Below are 10,297 nucleotides of genomic sequence, written 5' to 3'. Positions count from 1 at the left end.
AGTGCTGAGGATCAAGCCCCGCCCACCCGACGGCAGGCTTTGGTCCCAGTGATTTTTCAATAAAATGGCAGGGGATCAGCGATTTACTGCCTCCGCAGTCTAATGCCAAAATGTGAGGTTTATTGCTGCCCAGGGCGCGCCCCCCCTGCACCCTTTAGCGCTGCTCTGTGTGTGTGACTGGGAGCAATGGCATGCAGCTTCCCGCTGCGCGCCTTACCTCATGAAGATCTGATGTCTTCTGCCTTCTCTATCCGCTTCTACCTTCGGCATCTGTGGAGGACGGTGGCGCGGCTCCAGGACGAACCCCAGGTGAGACCCGTGTTCAGACTCCCTCTGGAGCCAATGGTGTCCAGTAGCCTAGAAGCAGTGCCCAACTTGACAAGCTAGCTCTGCTTCTCTCTCCTCAGTCCCACGATGCAAGGAGCCTGTTACTAACAGGACTCCCTGAAAATAAAAAACCTAACAAAATTCTTTCCACAGAAAACTCTGGAGAGCTCTCTGCAGTGCACCCATTCTCCTCTGGGCACAAGATCTAACGGAGGTCTGGAGGAGGGGCATTGAGGGAGGAGCCAGTGCACACCCATAGTCAAAGTTCTTTTTAGCTGCCCTGTCTCCTGCAGAGCCCGTCTATACCCCATGGTCCTTAGAGTCCCCAGCATCCTCTAGGACGTAAGAGAAAATAAAAATAAAAAATCGCACAGGTCCACTTCTGGTGAGAGGACATATGCGACATTAAGTCACTCTACCCATCAAGACTCCTGGAACTTAAACTTGGGAAGCCACATTCACAGCAGTGTCTTGCATGTTTATAGAATACCTTACCTATAGGTCATGGAATTAGGAATGATGACTGCATGTATAGTTTAGTTGCATATACACATCCTGTACAGATGTGTTTTTATACAGCTAGCATCAACAAGTCATGCAGTGGGAAATGCATGGCATAAGTGAGCAGACAGGTCCCATGCAGCTCTACTAGCATACAGCATTTTTTTGCAAAAAACAAAACAAAACAATGCATCTAAGTCAGAACACAAAGCAGCTAGGACACACCAGCAGACTGTGCCTATTGATATGTGGCACTTACATATGTCTGTGACCCATGTTATATATAATCAAAACCTGGTATGGAGAAAAACTGCCGTATCATAGCACTTTGTGTGCATTGGAGTCGCTGGATCTGCATACAGATATACAAGTGTCATATCAAATTAATCAGTCTTCTGGTGCAACCTAGTCGTATTTAAGACCCATTTATGGAATATTTAAAAAAACAACCAAAAACCACCCCCCAATGCCATTTATAAATATAGATGGATAAACCATATCATTTTAGCCTCCTTTTTCTTTGTTCTTACGGGGAAACAAGGAAATCGTTACACTTCAAGCTATTCAATTAACAAGTGTACAAACCCATCCTACCCCTTTTGTCAAACACCAGTTTTCTGCAAACATTTCAAAGTCTTTATTTATAAAATGCCAGTTACAAGTTTAAAATTGAAAGCTGAACATTTGTTTATGTATAAATTTAAGCACGTGTACAACAGTAGCTATGAAAGCAGCTTGTAGTTGGGAACAGTATTAAATAGATTTCCTGTAGTTAAGAAACTTCAGTCTGCTCATAACCAGAACGTCCACAAACAGCAGCTGTGCCTGGGCTTTCATTTGGACCTCTGCCTCATCTTTCTTCGCTTACGCTTCAGCCTAAGTTATAAAGAAAGAATTCAGATGAGACATCTACATTGATTTATAGTGTATACAGTATAGACCTTTGATCAACTGCCACCACTCCACAATGCCAGCTTAAGCTCACTTCTGTACTGGTATTTGGAACCAGTTTCATGCACGTTAAGATGCAGGGAAATCAGGCTCATGCATGGATCTGCCAAGAATTTGTATGCAATCTCAATTGTATGTGTAGAATGATAGATGTATAGGTGAAGGCCCTTAATGATACATGGGCTGTTACATCACACAATTTAGGTGGTATTTATAATCTAGAGTCTCTCTCCTCAAAGTTCAGAGGACAACTTAAGTAAACCTGGGGTGGAGATTGAGTACCAACCAGTCAGCTTCTGTTATTTTAAAGCCTGTGCTAGAAATAGGATAGCTGACAGCTTGATACTATCTCTCCGAGGTTCGAAAAATCTCAATCCTGGCTTCTGTTTAGCCATTTATTAAATAAGAGGAGACACTGCACAACATTAAGGGAACATGTCAAGACTATAGTTACAGCTAAAAATAAAATATAGTTAAATAGAATTTGTCCAACTCCTTAACAGAGGGAGGAAAATAGGATTTTACATTACCTAACGGTAAATCCTTTTCTCATAGTACATAGAGGACACTGGGGGCCCACATTAGTATCATGGGGTATAGACAAATCCACTAGGAGCCTTGGGCACTTTAAAAAATAAAGTGTGCACTGGCTCCTCCCTCTACGCCCCTCCTACCAGACTCAGTCTAGAAACTGTGCCCGAGGAGACGGACATATCCCAAGGAAGGATGCAACAGAACAGTGGTGATATTTGACCCAGCACACAAGAGGAAATCCATACTAACGAACTTGAACAGGAACACCTGAAACAACAACATTACTTAAAGTAAGTGCGGGAAAAGCGAAGCACTGGGCAGGTGCCCAGTATCCTCTATCAACTAAAAGAGGATTTACTGGTAGGTAATTAAAATCCTATTTTCTTACGTCCTAGAGGATACTGGGGTCCACATTAGTACCATGGGGGCTGTACCAAAACTCCCAAACCAGGTGGGAGTGCGCCGAGGTTCCTGCAGAACAGACTGGCCTCTGAGGACCTTCAGTTTGGTCAAAGTATTGAACTTTTACAACTTAGAAAACGTGTTAGAACCCGACCAAGTAGCTGCTCGGCAGAGCTGTAAAGCAGAGACACCCCGTGCAGCCGCCCAGGAAGAACCCACCGACCTAGTCAAGTGGGCTTGTAGTTTAGGAACCAGCAATCCTGCAGATGAAGCATGCTGGGTAGTAAGCCTGATCCAGTGAGCAATAGACTGCTTTGAAGCAGGACAACCTGTTTTCTTGGGATCATAGAGAACAGAGTCCGATTCCCTGCGACGAGCTGTCCGCTTCAAATAGATCTTCAAAGCCCTCACAACATCCAAAAGGACTTTGAGGCAGCAGAGGGGTCAGTAAGCACCAGAACCACAATAGGTTAGTGGATATGAAACACACAGATACCACATTAGGAAGAAACTGCTGACGAGTTCTGCGTTCAGCTCTCTTCATGGGGAAGAAAAAAAAATAAAAAAATAAGATTTTACTCACCGGTAAATCTATTTCTCGTAGTCCGTAGTGGATGCTGGGAACTCCGTAAGGACCATGGGGATTATACCAAAGCTCCCAAACGGGCGGGAGAGTGCGGATGACTCTGCAGCACCGAATGAGAGAACTCCAGGTCCTCCTCAGCCAGGGTATCAATTTTGTAGAATTTTGCAAACGTGTTTGCCCCTGACCAAGTAGCAGCTCGGCCAAGTTGTAAAGCCGAGATCCCTCGGGCAGCCGCCCAAGATGAGCCCCCTTCCTTGTGGAATGGGCTTTTACAGATTTAGGCTGCGGTAGTCCACCGCAGAATGCGCAAGCTGAATAGTGCTACAAATCCAGCGCGCTATAGTCTGCTTAGAAGCAGGAGCACCCAGCTTGTTGGGTGCATCCAGGATAAACAGCGAGTCAGTTTTCCTGACTCCAGCCATCCTGGAAATATAATTTTTCAGGGCTCTGACTAAGTCCAGTAACTTGGAATCCTCCAAGTCCCTAGTAGCCGCAGGCACCACAATAGGTTGGTTCAAATGAAAGACCGATACCACCTTCGGGAGAAAGTGAGGACGAGTCCTCAACTCTGCCCTATCCATATGGAAAATCAGGTAAGGGCTTTTCCATGACAAAGCCGCCAATTCTGACACATGCCTGGCCGAAGCCAGAGCCAACACATGACCACTTTTCATGTGAGATATTTCAAATCCACGGTTTTAAGTGGCTCAAACCAATGTGATTCCAGGAACTCCAAAACCACATTGAGATCCCAAGGTGCCACTGGGGCACAAAAAAGGGGCTGAATATGCAGCACACCCTTACAACGTCTGAACTTCAGGCTGACATCCTTCCTGGCTTTGATCAGGATAAGAAGGACTTCCTCCGGAATGCCTTTTTCACTCAGGATCCGGCGTTCAACCTCCATGCCGTCAACGCAGCCGCGGTAAGTCTTTTAACAGACAGGACCCCTGCTGCAGCAGATCCTGTCTGAATGGCAGAGGCCATGGGTCCTCTGAGATCATCTCTTGAAGTTCCTGGTACCAAGCCCTTCTTGGCCAATCCGGAACAATGAGTATAGTTCTTACTCCTCTTTTTCTTATTATCCTCAGTACCTTGGGTATGAGAGGGAGAGGAGGGAACACATAAACCGACTGGTACACCTGTGGTGTCACTAGAGCGTCCACAGCGATCGCCTGAGGTTCTCTTGACCTGGCGCAATACCTTTTTTATTGAGGCGGGATGCCATCCTGTCCACCTGTGGTCTTTCCCAACGGTTTACCAGCATTTGGAAGACTTCTGGATGAAGTCCCTATTCTCCCGGGTGGAGTCTGCTGTGGAAGTCTGCTTCCCAGTTGTCCACTCCCGGAATGAACACTGCTGCCAGTGCTACCCCATGATTTTCTGCCCAACGGGGAATCCTTGTGGCTTCTGCCATTGCCCTCCTGCTTCTTGTGCCGCCCTGCCTGTTTACATGGGCGAGCACAGTGATGTTGTCTGATTGGATCAGTACGGCTGGTTTTGAAGCAGGGGCCTTGTTTGGGTTAGGGCCTTGTAAATGGCTCTTAGCTCCAGAAAATTTATGTGAAGTGAAATCTCCTGTTTTGACCACAGTCCTTGGAATTTCACTCCCTGTGTGACTGCACCCCAGCCCCGAAGGCTGGCATCCGTGGTCACCAGGACCCAGTCCTGTATTCCGAATCTGCGGCCCTCTAGTAGATGAGCCCTCTGCAGCCACCACCGCAGCGACACCCTGGTTCTTGCCGACCGGGTTATCCGCTGCTGTATCTGGAGATGGGACCCGGACCATTTGTCCAACAGGTCCCACTGGAAATTCCTTGCGTGGAACTTTCCTAATGGAATTGCTTCGTACGAAGCTACCATTTTTCCCAGGACTCGTGTGCATTGATGTACCGACACCTGTCCCGGTCTTAGGAGGTTTCTGACTAGAGACGACAACTCCTCGGCTTTTTCCATTGGAAGAAACTTTTTTCTGGTCTGTTTCCAGAATCATTCCCAGGAACAGAAGACGTGTCGTCGGGACCAGCTGTGACTTTGGAATTGAGAATCCAGCCCTGCTGTTGCAGCACTTCCCGAGAAAGTGCTACCCCCTTACCAACTGTTCCTTGGAGCTCACCTTTATCAGGAGATCGTCCAAGTACAGGATAATTAAACTCCCTTCTTGCGAAGGAGTATCATTTCGGTCATTACCCTGGTAAAGACCCTCGGTGCCGTGGATAATCCAAACGGCAGCGTCTGGAACTGATAGTGACAGTCAATGTACCACAACCTTGAGGTACTCCTGGTGAGGAGGGCAAATGGGGACATGCAGGTAAGTATCCTTGATGTCCAGAGAGACCCTGTAATCCCCCTCATCCAGGTTCGCAATAATCGCCCTGAGCGATTCCATCTTGAACTCGAATCTTTTGTTATATGTGTTCAAGGATTTTAAATTTAAGATGGGTCTCACCGAACCGTCCGGTTTCGGTACCACAAACATTGTGGAAAAGTAACCCTTTTCCTGTTGAAGGAGGGGTACCTTGATAATCACTTGCTGTGAATACCGTTTTTGGATAGCCACCAACACTGCCTCCCTGGCAGAGGGAGTTGCCGGTAAGGCAGATTTTAGGAAACGGCGCGGGGGGAGACGTCTCGAATTTCAGCCTGTACCCCTGAGACACTGTTTGAAGAACCCAGGGATCCACCTGTGAGAGAGCCCACTGTGCACTGAATCTCTGAGAGGGGCCCCCACCATACCCGGGTCCGCCTGAGCAGCCCCAGCGTCATGCTGTGGACTTACCGGACGCAGGGGAGGACTTCTGCTCTTGGGAACTAGCTGTGTGCTGCAGCTTTTTCCCTCTACCTTTTCCTCTTGGCAGAAAAGATGAGCCTCTAGTCCTCTACTTTCCTGGGGCCGAAGGGACTGTACCTGATACTACAGTGCTTACTTTTGCTGTGGGGTAGCTTGTGGCAAAAGTTTTGATTTCCCAGCCGTAGCTGTGGAACGAGGTCTGAAAGACCATCCCCAAACAGTTCCACCCCCTTATAGGGCAAACTGCCATGTGCCGTTTTGAATCGGCATCGCCCGACCATTGCCGAGTCCATAACCCCCGTCTGGCGGCAATGGTTTTACATATCGCTTATTAGTGATGCCAGTCGGCAAATATCCCTCTGTGCATCACGCATGTATAAGACAGCGTCTTTTATATGCTCTATTTTCAGCAAAATATTGTCCCTATCTATAGTATAAATATTATCCGACAGGGAATCTGACCACGCAGCTGCCGCACTGCACATCCATGCAGAGGCAATAGCAGGTCTCAATATAATGCCCGTGTGTGTGTATATAGCTTTAAGGGTAGTTTTCTGCTTTCTATCAGCAGGTACTTCAGGGCGGCCGTATCCAGAGACGGTAGTGTCACCTTTTTTAATAAGCGTGTAACCGCTTTATCTACCCTAGGGGGTATTTCCCAACGTGACCTATCCTCTGGCGGAAAAGGGTACGCTGCTTAGAAATTATCAATTTCTTATCGGGGGAAGTCCACGCTTCCTCACACACCTCATATCAATTCCTCAGATGCAGGAAAACTACTGGTAATTTTCTGTCACCAAACATAATACCCTTTTTTGTGGTACCTGGGGTATTATCAGAAATGTGTAATACATTTTTCATTGCCTCAATCATGTAACGGGTGGCCCTATTGGAAGGTAGACTAGTCTCATAGTCGTCGACACTGGAGTCGGTATCCGTGTCAACATTTGTGTCTGCCATCTGAGGTAGCGGGCGTTTTAGAGCCCCTGATGACATTTGAGACGCTTTGACAGGCACAAGCTGAGCAGCCGGCTGTCCTATGTCGTCAAACCTTTTATGTAAGGAGTTGACACTGTCACGTAATTCCTTCCATAAGTCCATCCACACCGGTGTTGACCCCGCAAGAGGGCGACATCCCATTCACAGGCATTTGCTCCGCCTCCACATCATTATCCTCATCATACATGTCGACACAGCAGTACCGACAGCACACACACAGGGAATGCTCTGACAGAGGACAGGACCCCACAAAGCCCTTTGGGGAGACAGAGGGAGAGTATGCTAGCACACACACCAGAGCGCTATATACCACAGTGATATCACTATACAGAGTGTTTTTCCCTTATAGCTGCATAATATATTTATACTGCGCCTAATTTGTGCCCCCCCTCTCTTTTTAACCCTTTTCTGTAGTGCAGGACTGCAGGGGAGAGCCAGGGAGCGATCCCTCCAGCGGGGATGTGAGGGAAAATGGCGCCAGTGTGCTGAGGGAGATGGCTCCGCCCCTTTTTCGGCGGGCTCTCCCCCGCTATTGTAAAAGTTCTGGCAGGGGTTAATAAACACCTATATAGCCCCTGGGGCTATATATGGTGTCAGTTCGCCAGCCAAGGTGTTAATATTGCTGCTCAGGGCACCCCCCCCCCCCCCAGCACCCTGCACCCATCAGTGACCGCAGTGTGTGGTGTGCATGAGGAGCAATGGCGCACAGCTGCAGTGCTGTGCACTACCTTGGAGAAGACCGAAGTCTTCAGCCGCCGATTTTCCGGACCACCTTCTTGCTTCTGGCTCTGTAAGGGGGACGACGGCGCGGCTCCGGGAACGGACGACGAGGTCGGGTCCTGTGTTCGATCCCTCTGGAGCCAATGGTGTCCAGTAGCCTAAGAAGCCCAAGCTACCACCACTTAGGTAGGTTCGCTTCTTCTCCCCTTAGTCCCTCGGTGCAGTGAGCCTGTTGCCAGCAGGTCTCACTGAAAATAAAAAACCTAACATATACTTTCTTCCTAGGAGCTCAGGAGAGCCCCTAGTGTGCATCCAGCTCAGCCGGGCACAAATCTAACTGAGGCTTGGAGGAGGGTCATAGGGGGAGGAGCCAGTGCACACCAGATAGTCCTAAATCTTTCTTTAGATGTGCCCAGTCTCCTGCGGAGCCGTCTATTCCCCATGGTCCTTACGGAGTTCCCAGCATCCACTAGGACGTCAGAGAGAAAAAAAAAAAAAAAAAAAAAAAAACAACATCACCCCACAAAACCAAATAAAGGCTATTGAGAGACAACGCCCCCAGTTCGGACACACCTTTCAGAAGCCAAGGCCAATAGTGTAACAGTCTTCCACGTAAGAAACTTAAAGTCACCCTCCTGCAAAGGCTCAAACCATTCCGATTATAGGAACTGCAACACCACGTTCAGATCCCCAGGTGCCGTGGGAGGCACAAAGGGCGGTTGGATGTGCAGAACCCACTTCAAGAATGTCTAAACCTCAGGGATGGAAGCCAATTGTTTCTGGAAGAAAATGGGTAAAGCAAAAATCTGGACCTTCAAGGAGCCCAAAACGTTGGCCCACATCTGACAAAAAAAAAAATAAGATTTTACTTACCGATAAATCTATTTCTCGTAGTCCGTAGTGGATGCTGGGACTCCGTCAGGACCATGGGGATTAGCGGCTCCGCAGGAGACAGGGCACAAAAATAAAAGCTTTAGGACTAGGTGGTGTGCACTGGCTCCTCCCCCCCATGACCCTCCTCCAAGCCTCAGTTAGGATACTGTGCCCGGACGAGCGTACACAATAAGGAAGGATTTTGAATCCCGGGTAAGACTCATACCAGCCACACCGTACAACCTGTGATCTGAACCCAGTTAACAGTATGACAAACGTAGGAGCCTCTGAACAGACGGCTCACAACAATAACAACCCAATTTTTTTTTTTTTTTGTAACAATAACTATGTACAAGTATTGCAGACAATCCGCACTTGGGATGGGCGCCCAGCATCCACTACGGACTACGAGAAATAGATTTATCGGTAAGTAAAATCTTATTTTCTCTGACGTCCTAGTGGATGCTGGGACTCCGTCAGGACCATGGGGATTATACCAAAGCTCCCAAACGGGCGGGAGAGTGCGGATGACTCTGCAGCACCGAATGAGAGAACTCCAGGTCCTCCTTAGCCAGGGTATCAAATTTGTAGAATTTTACAAACGTGTTCTCCCCCGACCACGTAGCTGCTCGGCAGAGTTGTAATGCCGAGACCCCTCGGGCAGCCGCCCAAGATGAGCCCACCTTCCTTGTGGAATGGGCCTTGATAGATTTAGGCTGTGGCAGGCCTGCCACAGAATGTGCAAGTTGAATTGTGCTACAAATCCAACGAGCAATCGTCTGCTTAGAAGCAGGAGCACCCAGCTTGTTGGGTGCATACAGTATAAACAGCGAGTCAGATTTTCTGACTCCAGCCGTCCTTGAAATATATATTTTCAATGCCCTGACAACGTCCAGCAACTTGGAATCCTCCAAATCGCTAGTAGCCGCAGGCACCACAATAGGCTGGTTCAGGTGAAACGCTGAAACCACCTTAGGCAGAAACTGAGGACGCGTCCGCAGTTCTGCCCTGTCCGAATTGAAAATCAGATATGGGCTTTTATACGATAAAGCCGCCAATTCTGACACTCTCCTGGCTGAAGCCAGGGCCAGTAGCATGGTTACTTTCCATGCGAGATATTTCAAATCCACCGATTTGAGTGGCTCAAACCAATGGGATTTGAGAAAATCCAAAACTACATTAAGATCCCACGGAGCCACTGGGGGCACAACCGGGGGCTGTATATGTAGTACTCCTTTTACAAAAGTCTGGACTTCAGGAACTGAAGCCAATTCTTTCTGGAAGAAAATCGACAAGGCCGAAATTTGAACCTTAATGGACCCTAATTTGAGGCCCATAGACAATCCTGTTTGCAGGAAATTTAGGAATCGACCCAGTTGAAATTCCTCCGTCGGGGCCTTCCTGGCCTCACACCACGCAACATATTTTCTCCAAATGCGGTGATAATGTTGTGCAGTCACCTCCTTCCTGGCTTTTACCAGGGTAGGGATGACCTCTTCCGGAATGCCTTTTTCCCTTAGAATTCGGCGTTCAACCGCCATGCCGTCAAACGCAGCCGCGGTAAGTCTTGGAACAGACACGGTCCCTGCTGAAGCAGGTCCCGTCTTACAGGT

The 10,297-nt window shown here is 48.2% G+C and overlaps 1 long non-coding RNA gene across 1 annotated transcript in view; it reads right to left on the bottom strand.

Moving 5' to 3' along the window:
• Positions 1–1,441: 1,441 nt before the first annotated feature.
• Positions 1,442–10,297, bottom strand: part of LOC134909457 (uncharacterized) — a 40,876-nt gene continuing 32,020 nt past the window's right edge. Inside the window, exon 3 of the long non-coding RNA XR_010175944.1 lies at positions 1,442–1,704. This is a non-coding gene — a long non-coding RNA (uncharacterized LOC134909457). The remainder of the gene's footprint in view (positions 1,705–10,297) is intronic.

This window comes from Pseudophryne corroboree, chromosome 4, assembly GCF_028390025.1.
Source record: "Pseudophryne corroboree isolate aPseCor3 chromosome 4, aPseCor3.hap2, whole genome shotgun sequence".
Lineage (NCBI taxonomy): Eukaryota > Metazoa > Chordata > Amphibia > Anura > Myobatrachidae > Pseudophryne > Pseudophryne corroboree.
Note: the sequence above shows the minus strand (reverse complement) of the source record. Positions and strands in the feature narration are given on the sequence as shown.